The 12104-nt window shown below is 39.0% G+C and overlaps 1 protein-coding gene across 8 annotated transcripts in view; it reads right to left on the bottom strand.

Moving 5' to 3' along the window:
- Positions 1–6510: 6510 nt before the first annotated feature.
- LOC138362683 (uncharacterized) overlaps positions 6511–12104 on the bottom strand; it is a 118364-nt gene continuing 112770 nt past the window's right edge. For 4 of the 8 annotated variants that reach the window (XM_069321110.1, XM_069321106.1, XM_069321112.1 and 1 more), the window contains exon 6: positions 6511–6647. The gene's annotated coding sequence lies outside the window, so the exon portion shown is untranslated. Of the gene's footprint in view, positions 6648–8990; positions 10528–12104 lie in introns of those variants that run through there. The other 4 variants (XM_069321107.1, XM_069321113.1, XM_069321114.1 and 1 more) reach the window with 3 other exon arrangements.

Genomic DNA, 12104 nt, shown 5'->3' with positions numbered 1-12104 from the left:
AAACCCTGACTGCACATACCACCAAGAAGAAAAGCCTGACCACGTACCATCAAGAAGAAAACCCTGACTGCACGTACCATCAAGAAGAAAACCCTGACTGTACGTACCATCAAGAAGAAGAAAACCCTGACTGCATGTACCATCAAGAAGAAGAAAACCCTGACTGCATGTACCATCAAGAAGAAGAAAACCCTGACTGCATGTACCATCAAGAAGAAGAAAACCCTGACTGCACATACCATCAAGAAGAAAACCCTGACTGCACGTACCATCAAGAAGAAAACCCTGACTGCACGTACCATCAAGAAGAAAACCCTGACTGCACACACCATCAGGAAGAAAACCCTGACTGCACACACCATCAGGAAGAAAACCCTGACTGCACATACCATCAGAAAGAAAACCCTGACTGCACGTAGCATCAAGATGAAGATGAAAACCATGAAACAGAGGTTGTTGATAGATGCCTGTATATCCCTCCACTTATATAGTAATAGGATGAGAGATGGCCGCTCATGGAGCCATCTTAAGCACCACCTTTATCCAACATAGTAAATAATCAACCTGTATGCCATCTCTTCATAATATGAAGAGGAACTCGATGTTTGTACTCATCGAGTAGTTGTCCTTGCGGGGGGTTGAATTTTGGCTCTTTGGTCCCACCTCTCGACTGTCAATCAACTGGTGTACAGATTCCAGAGCCATTGGGCTCTATCATATCTACATTTGAAACTGTGTATGGAGTCTCTTTCCACCACATCACTGCTTAGTACATTCCATTTGTTAACTACACTAAACAAATTATTTCTAATGTCTTTGTGGCTCATATGTGCCCTGACAGTCCAAATTTGGAGTAGACAGTGAGAGTATATTCCCTTGTAGAATATAGCAGTCTGTGGGAGGATAAGTCACAGCTCCTAAACATTGTTGTAGATAAGGGGGTATATGTGAATTATTCACATATATATTATTCACAGAGTCAGAGTTGGTTTGTTTTTGTGTTGAGGCTGGTATTTTCCCCCAATTCCATGTATGACTAACCATCCTGTGAGATAAGAACAGGTATTAGATTTTTGTTTTTATTTACAAACTTAGGTATATACAACAATGTGCTGCTACCCTATTCTATATGAAAGATTACACAATATAGATAAAAACTAGCTACAAGTTAATCTAATATTCCCATATCACAGGATCTAATTTAGTTACCGCTCTTAAGAAAATCAGTCAATGGTAGTCAAAGAACAATAAACAAGAATACTTTTATTGTTTACAATTTATTGACACAATATACAAATTTTAGTCATTAAATTCACAAAATATACAAAAATGTTTAAGGGGTCTAAAAGAGAAATTAAGTGCTGAAGTAGTAAAAAGTTCAATAGTACAGTTTTAGTACTTAAAAGTTAGTACAGTTTAGTAGTATTGTTTCTTAAATGGAAGAAACAGTAAATAATATTTCTTCCATTGATGATCTGCATCTTCAACTACAACTTCCACAGCAGAATATTTTAAATATTCAGTTGTTGCCATGTCATTGAATATTGGTACTGTTTCCCTATTTGTATTCACATATTTTAATTCCTACTCTACCACTAGGATTCCTGTTCATTCATGTTGGCAAGTGGTTACTGTGTTCAGTTGTATTATAACCAGACCAGCATGTGGAGCTCTTTAACCAGCGCTTAAACTGTTACTTCAGAAGTATTAACAGTTGAAGGGAAAAGATTACACTAACATGCGGTGAAGGGAAGAGAAGAACAGTAACATGTGGTGAAGGGAAGAGGACAGTAACGTGGTGAAGGGAAGAGAAGGACAGTAACATGTGGTGAAGGGAAGAGAAGAACAATAACATGTGGTGAAGGGAAGAGAAGGACAGTAACATGTGGTGAAGGGAAGAGAAGGACAGTAACATGTGGTGAAGGGAAGAGAAGGACAATAACATGTGGTGAAGGGAAGAGTAGAACAGTAACATGTGGTGAAGGGAAGAGAAGGACAGTAACATGTGGTGAAGGGAAGAGAAGGACAGTAACATGTGGTGAAGGGAAGAGGGCAGTAACGTGGTGAAGGGAAGAGAAGGACAGTAACATGTGGTGAAGGGAAGAGAAGAACAGTAACATGTGGTGAAGGGAAGAGAAGGACAGTAACATTTGGTGAAGGGAAGAGAAGAACAGTAACATGTGGTGAAGGGAAGAGAAGGACAGTAACATGTGGTGAAGGGAAGAGTAGAACAGTAACATGTGGTGAAGGGAAGAGAAGGACAGTAACATGTGGTGAAGGGAAGAGAAGGACAGTAACATGTGGTGAAGGGAAGAGTAGAACAGTAACATGTGGTGAAGGGAAGAGAAGGACAGTAACATGTGGTGAAAGAAAGAGAAGTAATATGTGAAGGGAAGAGAAGAACAGTAACATGTGGTGAAGGGAAGAGAAGAACAGTAACATGTGGTGAAGGGAAGAGAAGGACAGTAACATGTGGTGAAGGGAAGAGAAGAACAGTAACATGTGGTGAAGGGAAGAGAAGAACAGTAACATGTGGTGAAGGGAAGAGAAGAACAGTAACATGTGGTGAAGGGAAGAGGACAGTAACATGTTGTGAAGGGAAGAGGACAGTAACATGTGAAGGGAAGAGAAGGACAGTAACATGCGCTGAAGCTATTGAACTGAGCTACTGAACATTAAAAACAGGACAATATAATTATATAGCAAAATTTCACGAGTTTACAAAATTGCACACATTGATAATACTGTACATCATTGTATAGCTATGTACATAGTATACTTTATATGCAAATTGCAAAGTACCATTACAAAAAAATATAATAATTATTACAAAAAAAGTATGTAGTAATAGTTCATAACTGAATTTGCTTATTAATTTTTTAGGGAAAGATATTTTCACATAACTAACATCTGTAGAAACATAGAATATGAATATGAATGACAAATCTATGATACAGTATTTGCTATTCAAGCATGTGCCACACCAATGTTATATATTTACACTGTTTACAATAGTTTTGTTTATGAACACCAAGTACTGTACAAACATCCTATAAATTACAATTTCTGCAATCTAATGTAATTTTATCATGTGCTGTACTATATTAATTTAGTAAATAATTTGTATAATTAATTTGTAAAGTTTATTTTATCCAATTACAGTAATTATACTTGTACTGTATATATTGTATAATTAATAATAATAATATTTTTATTTAGGAAAAGTACATACATAGATGCAGAGTTACAAACATACTGTTGGATATATAGATAGAGCTAGTACATACAATACCTAAAGCCACTAATACGCATAGAGTTTCGGGCAATTCTTTTTATTAGGGATATGAAACCTGTGAATGTGAAAATAAATATTATATATATTATATATATATATATATATATATATATATATATATATATATATATATATATATATATATATATATATATATATATATATATATATATATATATATATATATATATATAATTTTTTTTTTTATGGAAGGGAGTACCACCTCTGGCTGGAAGAAGGGGACCCTTAGCCTCGGAGGAAATCACACATAACGCATTAGAGGGAATCTTTAGGTCTCCTCCAATACAATTTCTGTGTGCTCTTCTCCTACCACCCCCTCCTTTTATCTTTTGTTGTGTTTTTATTAGATATTTAAAAGTTACAAGATTTACATTAGTTATTACAATGGGTTTAGAGGTTATGGACCTCTTGGAGTTCCTCCATTTCCAGAAAGGAACTGAGGACGCAGCAGGCATTTCCCCTCTGGATCGCCACACTGAGGCGCTGAAACAGGAAACTGGCAGCCCTTGGGTCTCTGGTGATGTCAATGAGCCTGGAACCCAATTCTTTGAGAAATCCCAAGGCACTCCTACCCCAGGGGCCATGTGTACAAGGCACTCCTACCCCAGGGGCCATGTGTCTCAAAGGCTATGGGAGCAAAGGCGTATTGACCTTCCAGTCGCCTGTACTTGATTGATTTTGCTGTTTCCTTGTGGTTGACCGCCCCACGTGCTTGATCAGCACCAAAGCGTACATAGGTGTCAGCCAGGGTGGATACACATGTGTAGTCCCACACCAACTGTTTGCCCCTCTTCCAGGGGTATATTGTGATGCCACTTTGGCAAAGTGCGGGGTCATCTGGGTATTGGCCTCCTAGGATGCGAGATTCTTTCTCCACTGGGCACTGAGCTAAGACAAGGCTCCTCTTGATGTCATTGACCTCGTTATGTCTTGCATGCCAGCCCTTGGATTTTCTCCTTTGCAATATGCAGTCCATAGTGGTCTGCTTCCACCGTGTTGCAAATACACTTGTATTCAGTGTGAATTTGGGCACCAAGGCAGAGGGCCACTACTACACGAAGGGATTCTGGATCTAGACGTGTGCCCATTGCCAACGTGGGTACTGCCCATGCAGGAGAAGGAAGTCTCCTGCATGGGAGGCTTTCTCCTTGTCTGATGTTAATAGTTAATACAGTATATATATATGCTAACAAGCCTGAATGGCTTCGAGTCACTTCTGGGGTGCGAGTTTTCAGTTGCATATAGTCCTGGGGACCATTCAGGCTTGTTCGCATGTGTGTTCCTCACGTGTGCTCCAAAGAATGAGGTGATTTGATAAAATACCATGCCCAAGATTACCAACCGAGTGCCGGCGGGGGTGATGGAAATAGCCTCGGCTACTATCCTCTTTTGTCCAGTCGTGTTGGTCGAGCGGTTAAGGGATCCTGTACACCAGCAGAGTGCTCCTGGCAGTATGGGTTCGAGTCACTTCTGGGGTGTGAGTTTTCAGTAGTGTGTATATTATATATATTATATATATAATATATATAGACCAAACCACACACTAGAAATTGAAAAGACAACTTGTCGTCTTTTTTTTTTTTTTGCAATGCAGATGCTGCCTTTACCCTAATAGTAATGTCATCAGAATAATACTGGAGAACAAACAGAGAACACGACTCGCAAGACTCCGGGTCAAAGGTGTCGTTGACCCTACATGCAGCATGACGGAGACAAAAGCGGTGACTGTCACCCTGAGACAAGGGCACACAGCAACCTTCAAACCTGCACGAGGCGGGCTGGAACTCGGAAGATGCATCCCTAGGTCCATTGAGACCAGACTGAGTTTTCCAGGGCCTGTAGGCTGATTGCTACAGGAAGCCCTGGCATGGTGTTGCTAACCAGTTAAGACCCAAATCTAATAAGGGGGTGGGGGGAGATCAAAACTCTGAAACTGCTGTGACATGTACAATCATGTGGGGGGCCCTAGCGGAGGGCCACCAATATTATAAGTGGAACTATAACCACACCAGGCAGACCCCCACCAGGCAAGGAAAACAAAAACAAAAGAAAAACCCCGCAAGCGTACAATGTCCCCAGAGGAAACAGGAACCGGCCGCCGCATAGGTAGGCAGGCTGCACAACACCTTGATGCCCCTACTTGCACAATACCAATCCCTACCCAAGGCCAAACAAGGGCCACAAAACCCCAGCTGGCTCCAAGGGTGGGGTAAGCGCCGAGCAGCAAAAAACCCCTACGGAATTGGTTTCCGAATGCACCAGGGAAGAGAACCTTAACACACAAGGGTAGTACTCACAGGGTGCTTAAAGAAGGATGCCCCTAAGCTCATGCATCCCTGGTACTTTTGAGGACACCTAGCCACCACATGCAACACCACCCCAGAGGACATTACGAAGGCAAACACTGCTTGGAAAGAGAGGCCAGAGAAGACGTCCGCCCTGGTTTACATTAACTGACGAACTGGAGTGGCTGGGTCGCCAGCGCGGTGGGTCTGGGGCTCCCCCCTTCTACTAGTGGGGCTAGTGGTCCCCAGTGGGCAGACTAGACTAATGCTCCAGTCTAATGATTCCTATATTAGCCCAATAGCTCCAGGAAGCTGAATGGGCTCCTAACAGAAAAAATTTAAAATATATAATTTCAGAAAAACTCAGGTTTTTAGGCAATTTGGCCTATTAGGTATGATATATAATATACAGTATGTATATATATATTTATTATAGTGTAAATATTGTAAATACAGTATAATTTTCATAGCAAATAGCTTTAGTACTGTAGTCACAAAGAGTAATCTTTAATGGTAACAGTGATTGAAATACAGTGCACATTTGCACATTAATAATAAGGCTAGCTTTAAAGCTGATAGAGTTCCTTAAGTTGTGAAGGAAACAAACTTTTTAGTTATAATTTAAGTTTAATGCCAATAAATTGGGCAATAGGGCTAAATACTGTATTAAGTGATAATTATATCTGGAATCTTGCTTTTACTGTACAAGATTATGTAAAACAAAGGTTTCTGATTAAGAAAAAGAGTAATTTATAAATACAGTATATGAAATACTTTTCTGAACAAAAAAATAAATGCAGTAAGTGGAATGAGACAAATAGGCATCAAGAAAAAATACCCATAAAGGAAGTGTTGCATCTATAGAATGTGAAAAGATTTCCATCAATCATTGCAGAAATACTGTACTTGACATAATGTATAAATAAAAGGAAGGTTAGCTACTGTATAACAGGAGGGAAGTCTGTTGCCAAACAGGAAATATTCCCGAATTTGACACCATTTTATGAGTAGAACACTTCAAGCACTGGTTCTGTCACTAAGGCACACTGGAAAATGAAAAACAAAAATTACATTATTATGGAGTACTGTATTACGAATTATAAAATTAGAAATTAAATTTCTTTCTGATTGTGTTTACAAGCAGCTTGAGGTTGTATAGGTGAAAATGTTCAAATATACAATTGAATGGTATGGTATGTGCCTGATTATCCTAAAGCGTGGCTTCAAATTCAAAGTACTGTGTCTAGAGCAATGTAAGTTAGAGTATAACATATACATATAATATTTTTTTTAATATAAATGCAAAACAAATACATAGGAAAAAATATTTACCACCCTCAAATATTGCTTACATCATACAGAACATTATACAGAACTAGAACAATTATTATTTACAGAAAAATAAGCTGTACACTGCAAAAGTACCAAACATTACTAAGTACTGTACAATAAAAATTATATTTATAATTATATATAAATATAAAAAAGAAAAGAAAAATGTCTTATTAGTGTAATCAAACTAAAGTTACTGTATTAGACATGGAAGAAATTAATTTATAGTGTTAAAGTTTCAGTTTTAACTCGTCTGCAATTCATAAATTTCAGTTATTGATGCAATAATATTACAGTAGGTGTATTTAAAAAAATATACTGTAAATAACATCTTAGTGGTTAATTATTAGGTACAGGGATTTTATATTAAATAAAGCCATTTACAGTATATGCATTTTGAGCATGACTTCAGCATAATTTAGTTAATTTATGTTTAACTTAATGATGTAAACACTTAATTCTAAACTAGAAATAAGCTAACATATATGAATTGTTCAAGAAATTTAGAAAATAATATACAATTTTAAAGTGATATTTAATAATGTAAGGCATACAGAAATTTACTTATATAGTAAGTGGATATGCGAGTGACATATTCCAAGAAGCAACTAAGTAATCTCATTAAAATGCCAAAGCATGGGGCATATGTATCACAATACTGTACTCAACAATGGCTCTAATATCAAATTGTATCAATTTCAGCTTTTCATCTATACAGTAGTTATATTTTCTTCCTTACCACCTTCCACATGATTAATACTGTACTGCTGCTATACATTGTTCCTAATAACAATAGGAGAAATTGACCAAACACATAAGATAAAAAGTCCTTGATGTTACGAAAGATCACCTTGGTATGTAACAAGGGGTTAACCCGCATTTGGTATGAAGGGAGGATATCCCACCTGTCTCAAAATGCTGTAAGCATCAACCTCACAAAATAGGTTGTGTTATGTCTGGGTGGGCTGAGATAATGCATTAGCTACGGTACTGTCAGCATCCCTTAACAAGTCAGATGTCTGTGGTGAATTGAGAGATGTCCTAAGTTGTGGACTACCTGTGGGAAGAGAAACTCTTCCGTGGCTGTCATCGCAGACGTTAGTGGTTTGTGGTTGGCGAGGATGTGAAACATCCTTCAAGGAAGTGTCAGCAATGCTGGATGGCTTCATACAAGGTGAAGAGTTCCCCATGGAAGGTGCTGTATTTTTCCTCTGCAGGCAAAAATCAGGCTAAAAACAATGGAATGGGATGCCATTCCTTTCTTATTAGTTGATACAAGATTGCCCCAATGGCTATGTTGGAGGCATCGGTTGATGGGCTGGTGGGGATGTCAAATGTTGAGCAAATGAGCAAGGTAAGCTCCACGAGTTTGCATTTGATGTCACTGAATGCTGTCTTGGCTTGCAGAGTCAAGTCCAATGGAAGCCAGATGTATGTTTACATCCCACAGGAGGTTGTGTAAGTGTCACAATATGTTCAAACAATGTGGAATGAAACAGACGTAAAAGTTCACCATACCAACAAGCTATTGTAACTTTCTCAGGTTAGATGGGTGTGGGAATTCTTTAACAGCTTAATTTTTTTCTTAGCAGTTAAATTTCAGCTGCTGATGCATGGTGTCCCTGGAAGTCCAGCTCGGGGTACTGAAAATGCACTTCTCAGAATTTAATTGTAGGCTATAGTTACAAAAGCAGGTAATCAAACCCCAGAGATGTAGTAGATGGATGGTCTGCTGGTGAATGAGTGGCCACCAAGAAGTTGTCAGTGTATGCTCAGCAGAAGGGGGAGGTCCTTGACCACTTGCTTGATGAAACGCTGTAAAGTCTGGGCATGTTGCGCAAGCCAAAAGACATATGAACAAATTCAAACAAGCCAAAGGGTGTTGTGTCTGCTATCTTAGGAATGTCTGCAAGTTCCACCGGAATCAATCAGTTGAAATGCCTTGAGCAGGTCAATCTTTCAGAAGATGGCAGAGTTGCCCAATCTAGTGGAGAAGTCTTGGTAGTATGTGTAGTATTGAGTAGCAATCCAGTAGGGTGCAGATATTTAGGGATCTGCTTTATTTATTTATTTTATTTATATATTTATTTATTTCTATACAAGAAGGTACTTTGGTTGTTAAAGTACTGCACTGGGGTACGCGTGTTACATTCTTGCAAAGCCACTAACACACACAGCATTTCAGGCAGGTCCTTATGTAACCAATACTATAAAGTAAAAATACCCAGTAGGTACACTGCAACAGAATTTGAGTTCAACATAATAAATATATTACAAATTAATAGAGTAGATTATACTGATGAAGTTGCATGTCTTACATCCTAAATTGGGTGAGTGGGTAGCACAAAAGACAGTGAGTTAGTAGCACAAGGTGAGAAACTATGAGGATGAAATTAGGCACTTTTTGGTTTTACTTTTGAACAAAATATAGGTTGGACAATTTTTGAATTCATTAGGGAGTGAGTTCCATACACTGGGTCATTTTATTTGCATGGAGTGTTTGCACCGATTTTGTCTGACTCTAGGAATATCAGAGATTTCTGGTGTGGTGCTCATGGGTTCTATTACATCAAAGAAGAGTTTCAAATTAGGATTAGAATCGAGGAATAAGTTTCTTTTTAAGTGTACATAGCACAAGAGAATGTGTGGAATGAGTGTATGTTTAACATGTTTAGGGATTTAAATGGAGAGGCAGTGTGTTGTCTGAAGACAGAGTTTATTATAGTTTCGATGGCAGATTTTTGCTGGGTGATGATGGGCTTGAGGTAGTTTGCAGTGGATGAACGCCGTGTTTGATTAGCGAGTAGTATAGTGTAAAATGAGCAGAGTGGGGAACATAAAATCCGATTTCTTAAAATATACCAACAATTATTAGAAACTTTTTTGGGTATGTGCTGTATTTGAGTACTGAAGTTTAGTCTCTTGTCTATGTATAGGCTAAGGAACTTTCCTTCATTTTTATGATTTATGTTGCTATCATCTATCTGAAGGTGAATTTGATTTGATGATTTGCTTCCAAATAAATTGTAGTAGGTCTCTTATGTTTAGTGTGAATTTGTTGGTTGACATCCATGAGCGGACTCTCTTTAATTTGTTATTTACCCTATTATTTAGAGTGTGTGGGTTAGAATTTCAGCAGATGAAGGTAGTACTGCATCATCAGCAAATAATATAATATGTTTAAGAATGTTAAGAAACAATTAACAAGTCATTAATGTATATAAGAAATAGGAGAGAGCCTAAGATGCTGCCTTTTGGCACTCCTATGGTTATAATGGTAGAGTGGGAGAGGTTATGTCATTGATGGATACATATTGGTGTCTGTTATTCGTGCCACTCCCCTGGGGCTGTTTTTTTGAACCATGGAGAAGCAATACCCATGGGCTGTTTGATGGTTGGATTATTCCTGCCTTCTGTAGTTTGTCGAATTTTGCATGAGTTGCTGTCAATTGTTCTGGAGTCGGGCACCATAATCTGGCAAAGGTAGGTCATCCAGCTGTGCTGATGTGGTGAGTGACAGAGTTTCACCCCAGGCTGAAATATGGCAGGCAGGCTGGGTTACATCTTTGAACTCCTCTAGCAGTGTCTGTAGGTCTGGGAATGCAGCCAGGATAATAATTAATAATTTACCTTTAGAACAGCCTGTATAAATATATATACTTTAGGCTTGTATTGAGGTCCCCCCAAGGTCCTACTGACCTTTCCCAGGATGCAACCTCACAACAATTGCCTAACTCCCAGGTACCTATTTACTGCTTGGTGAATAATGGCATTAGGTGAAAGTAAACATGCCCAACCACTTCTGTCCTGCCAGGAATTCAAACCCAGGATTTTAGATTGTGAGTCGAGAACGAACCCAACTGTGAATTTGTGCAGGGGCATTAGGGATAAATTGGAGTACTGCACACGTATGGTCGATGATGAGCTGATGGTGTCACAGGAAATATAACCCGAGGGTTGGCTGTTCAACATCTGCGAGGAGGAAAGAATATTGAAACTGTTTCAGAGAGGCAGTCATTAATCAAGGTGTGGACTCCATATGTGCAGACAAATGTACTGCATTTGTGTAGGTCCAAGTGAGTAGTGTGGGTTGGCTTGGTCAAGGGCAGCAACAGCACTAACTGCTGCAGCCCTGCCAACGTGGAAATGGCAGTTGGTTGTGATGTTTGAGATGTAGAGGAGTACAGTCTCTGACAGGGTGGGATTACTGGCTCATAACAGTCACCTCCAGATTGGTTTCCCATCGATGAACAGGGTGGTTGACAGTTACAAGCCCAGGTCCCAAATGACCAGTGGTGGTAGCAGAGTCCTGGTTGGTATCTCTTCAATTATCTGGATGCTAGTATTGAAACTCCTTGATAAGTGCTTGTGAGCTGGTTAGCGTGCCCACTGTAGTGACAGTCTGTTGTGCATCAATGAGGCGAAACACTGCAGTGCTGCCGGGTGTTACATAGAGCCATTCAGCAAGGGTAGTCATCCACTTCAATGAGGTCTAATCATCCACACTAAATAATGCAGGTTGAAAGTGCATCGACATGAGCTGTATCCACAGTGTATAATTTCTCTGGGGGATTGGCCGGAGACAGTATGCATGCCATAATGTACATGGTATAGAAGCTGGGTTGGTGTTCTGTCCATCAAGGTCTTGTCAATAAGTTGTCTTCATGGCCATTTGTAGGAGGGTGTCTGCTGCTGGGATGAAGATCACAGTGAAGGCTGTGTGTATAGCCTTCATTGGGAGTGCCAGCAGGCATGCCTAGTCTTGTCCATTGTGATCCCGTGATTATATCTGCATTGTACTTGGATTTGAAGGCTCTCATAATCCATCCTTTCATATTTCTAGCTGATGCTATATTTACTTGGTTATGCTCCCTAAACGTTAAGTCATCAGACATCATTACTCCCAGATCCTTTACATGTTGTTTCCAACTCTGGATAGATCTGATTGTGTTTTGTACCTTGTATTTTGTTAATGGTCTTCATTTTTACCATACCTAAATATCTGAAATTTATCACTGTTATCATCATATTATTTTCCGCTGCTCAACCAAAATCTTCATTAATATCATTCTGTATTTGTCAATGTCTTCTCTAAAAATAATTTTTATGCAAATATTTGTGTCATCTGCAAAAGATTATATGAATCTATGCCTTGTATTTTTATCTAGATC

This window comes from Procambarus clarkii, chromosome 9, assembly GCF_040958095.1.
Source record: "Procambarus clarkii isolate CNS0578487 chromosome 9, FALCON_Pclarkii_2.0, whole genome shotgun sequence".
NCBI classification, from domain to species: Eukaryota; Metazoa; Arthropoda; class Malacostraca; order Decapoda; family Cambaridae; genus Procambarus; species Procambarus clarkii.
This window is presented reverse-complemented; position numbering and strand designations above follow the sequence as displayed.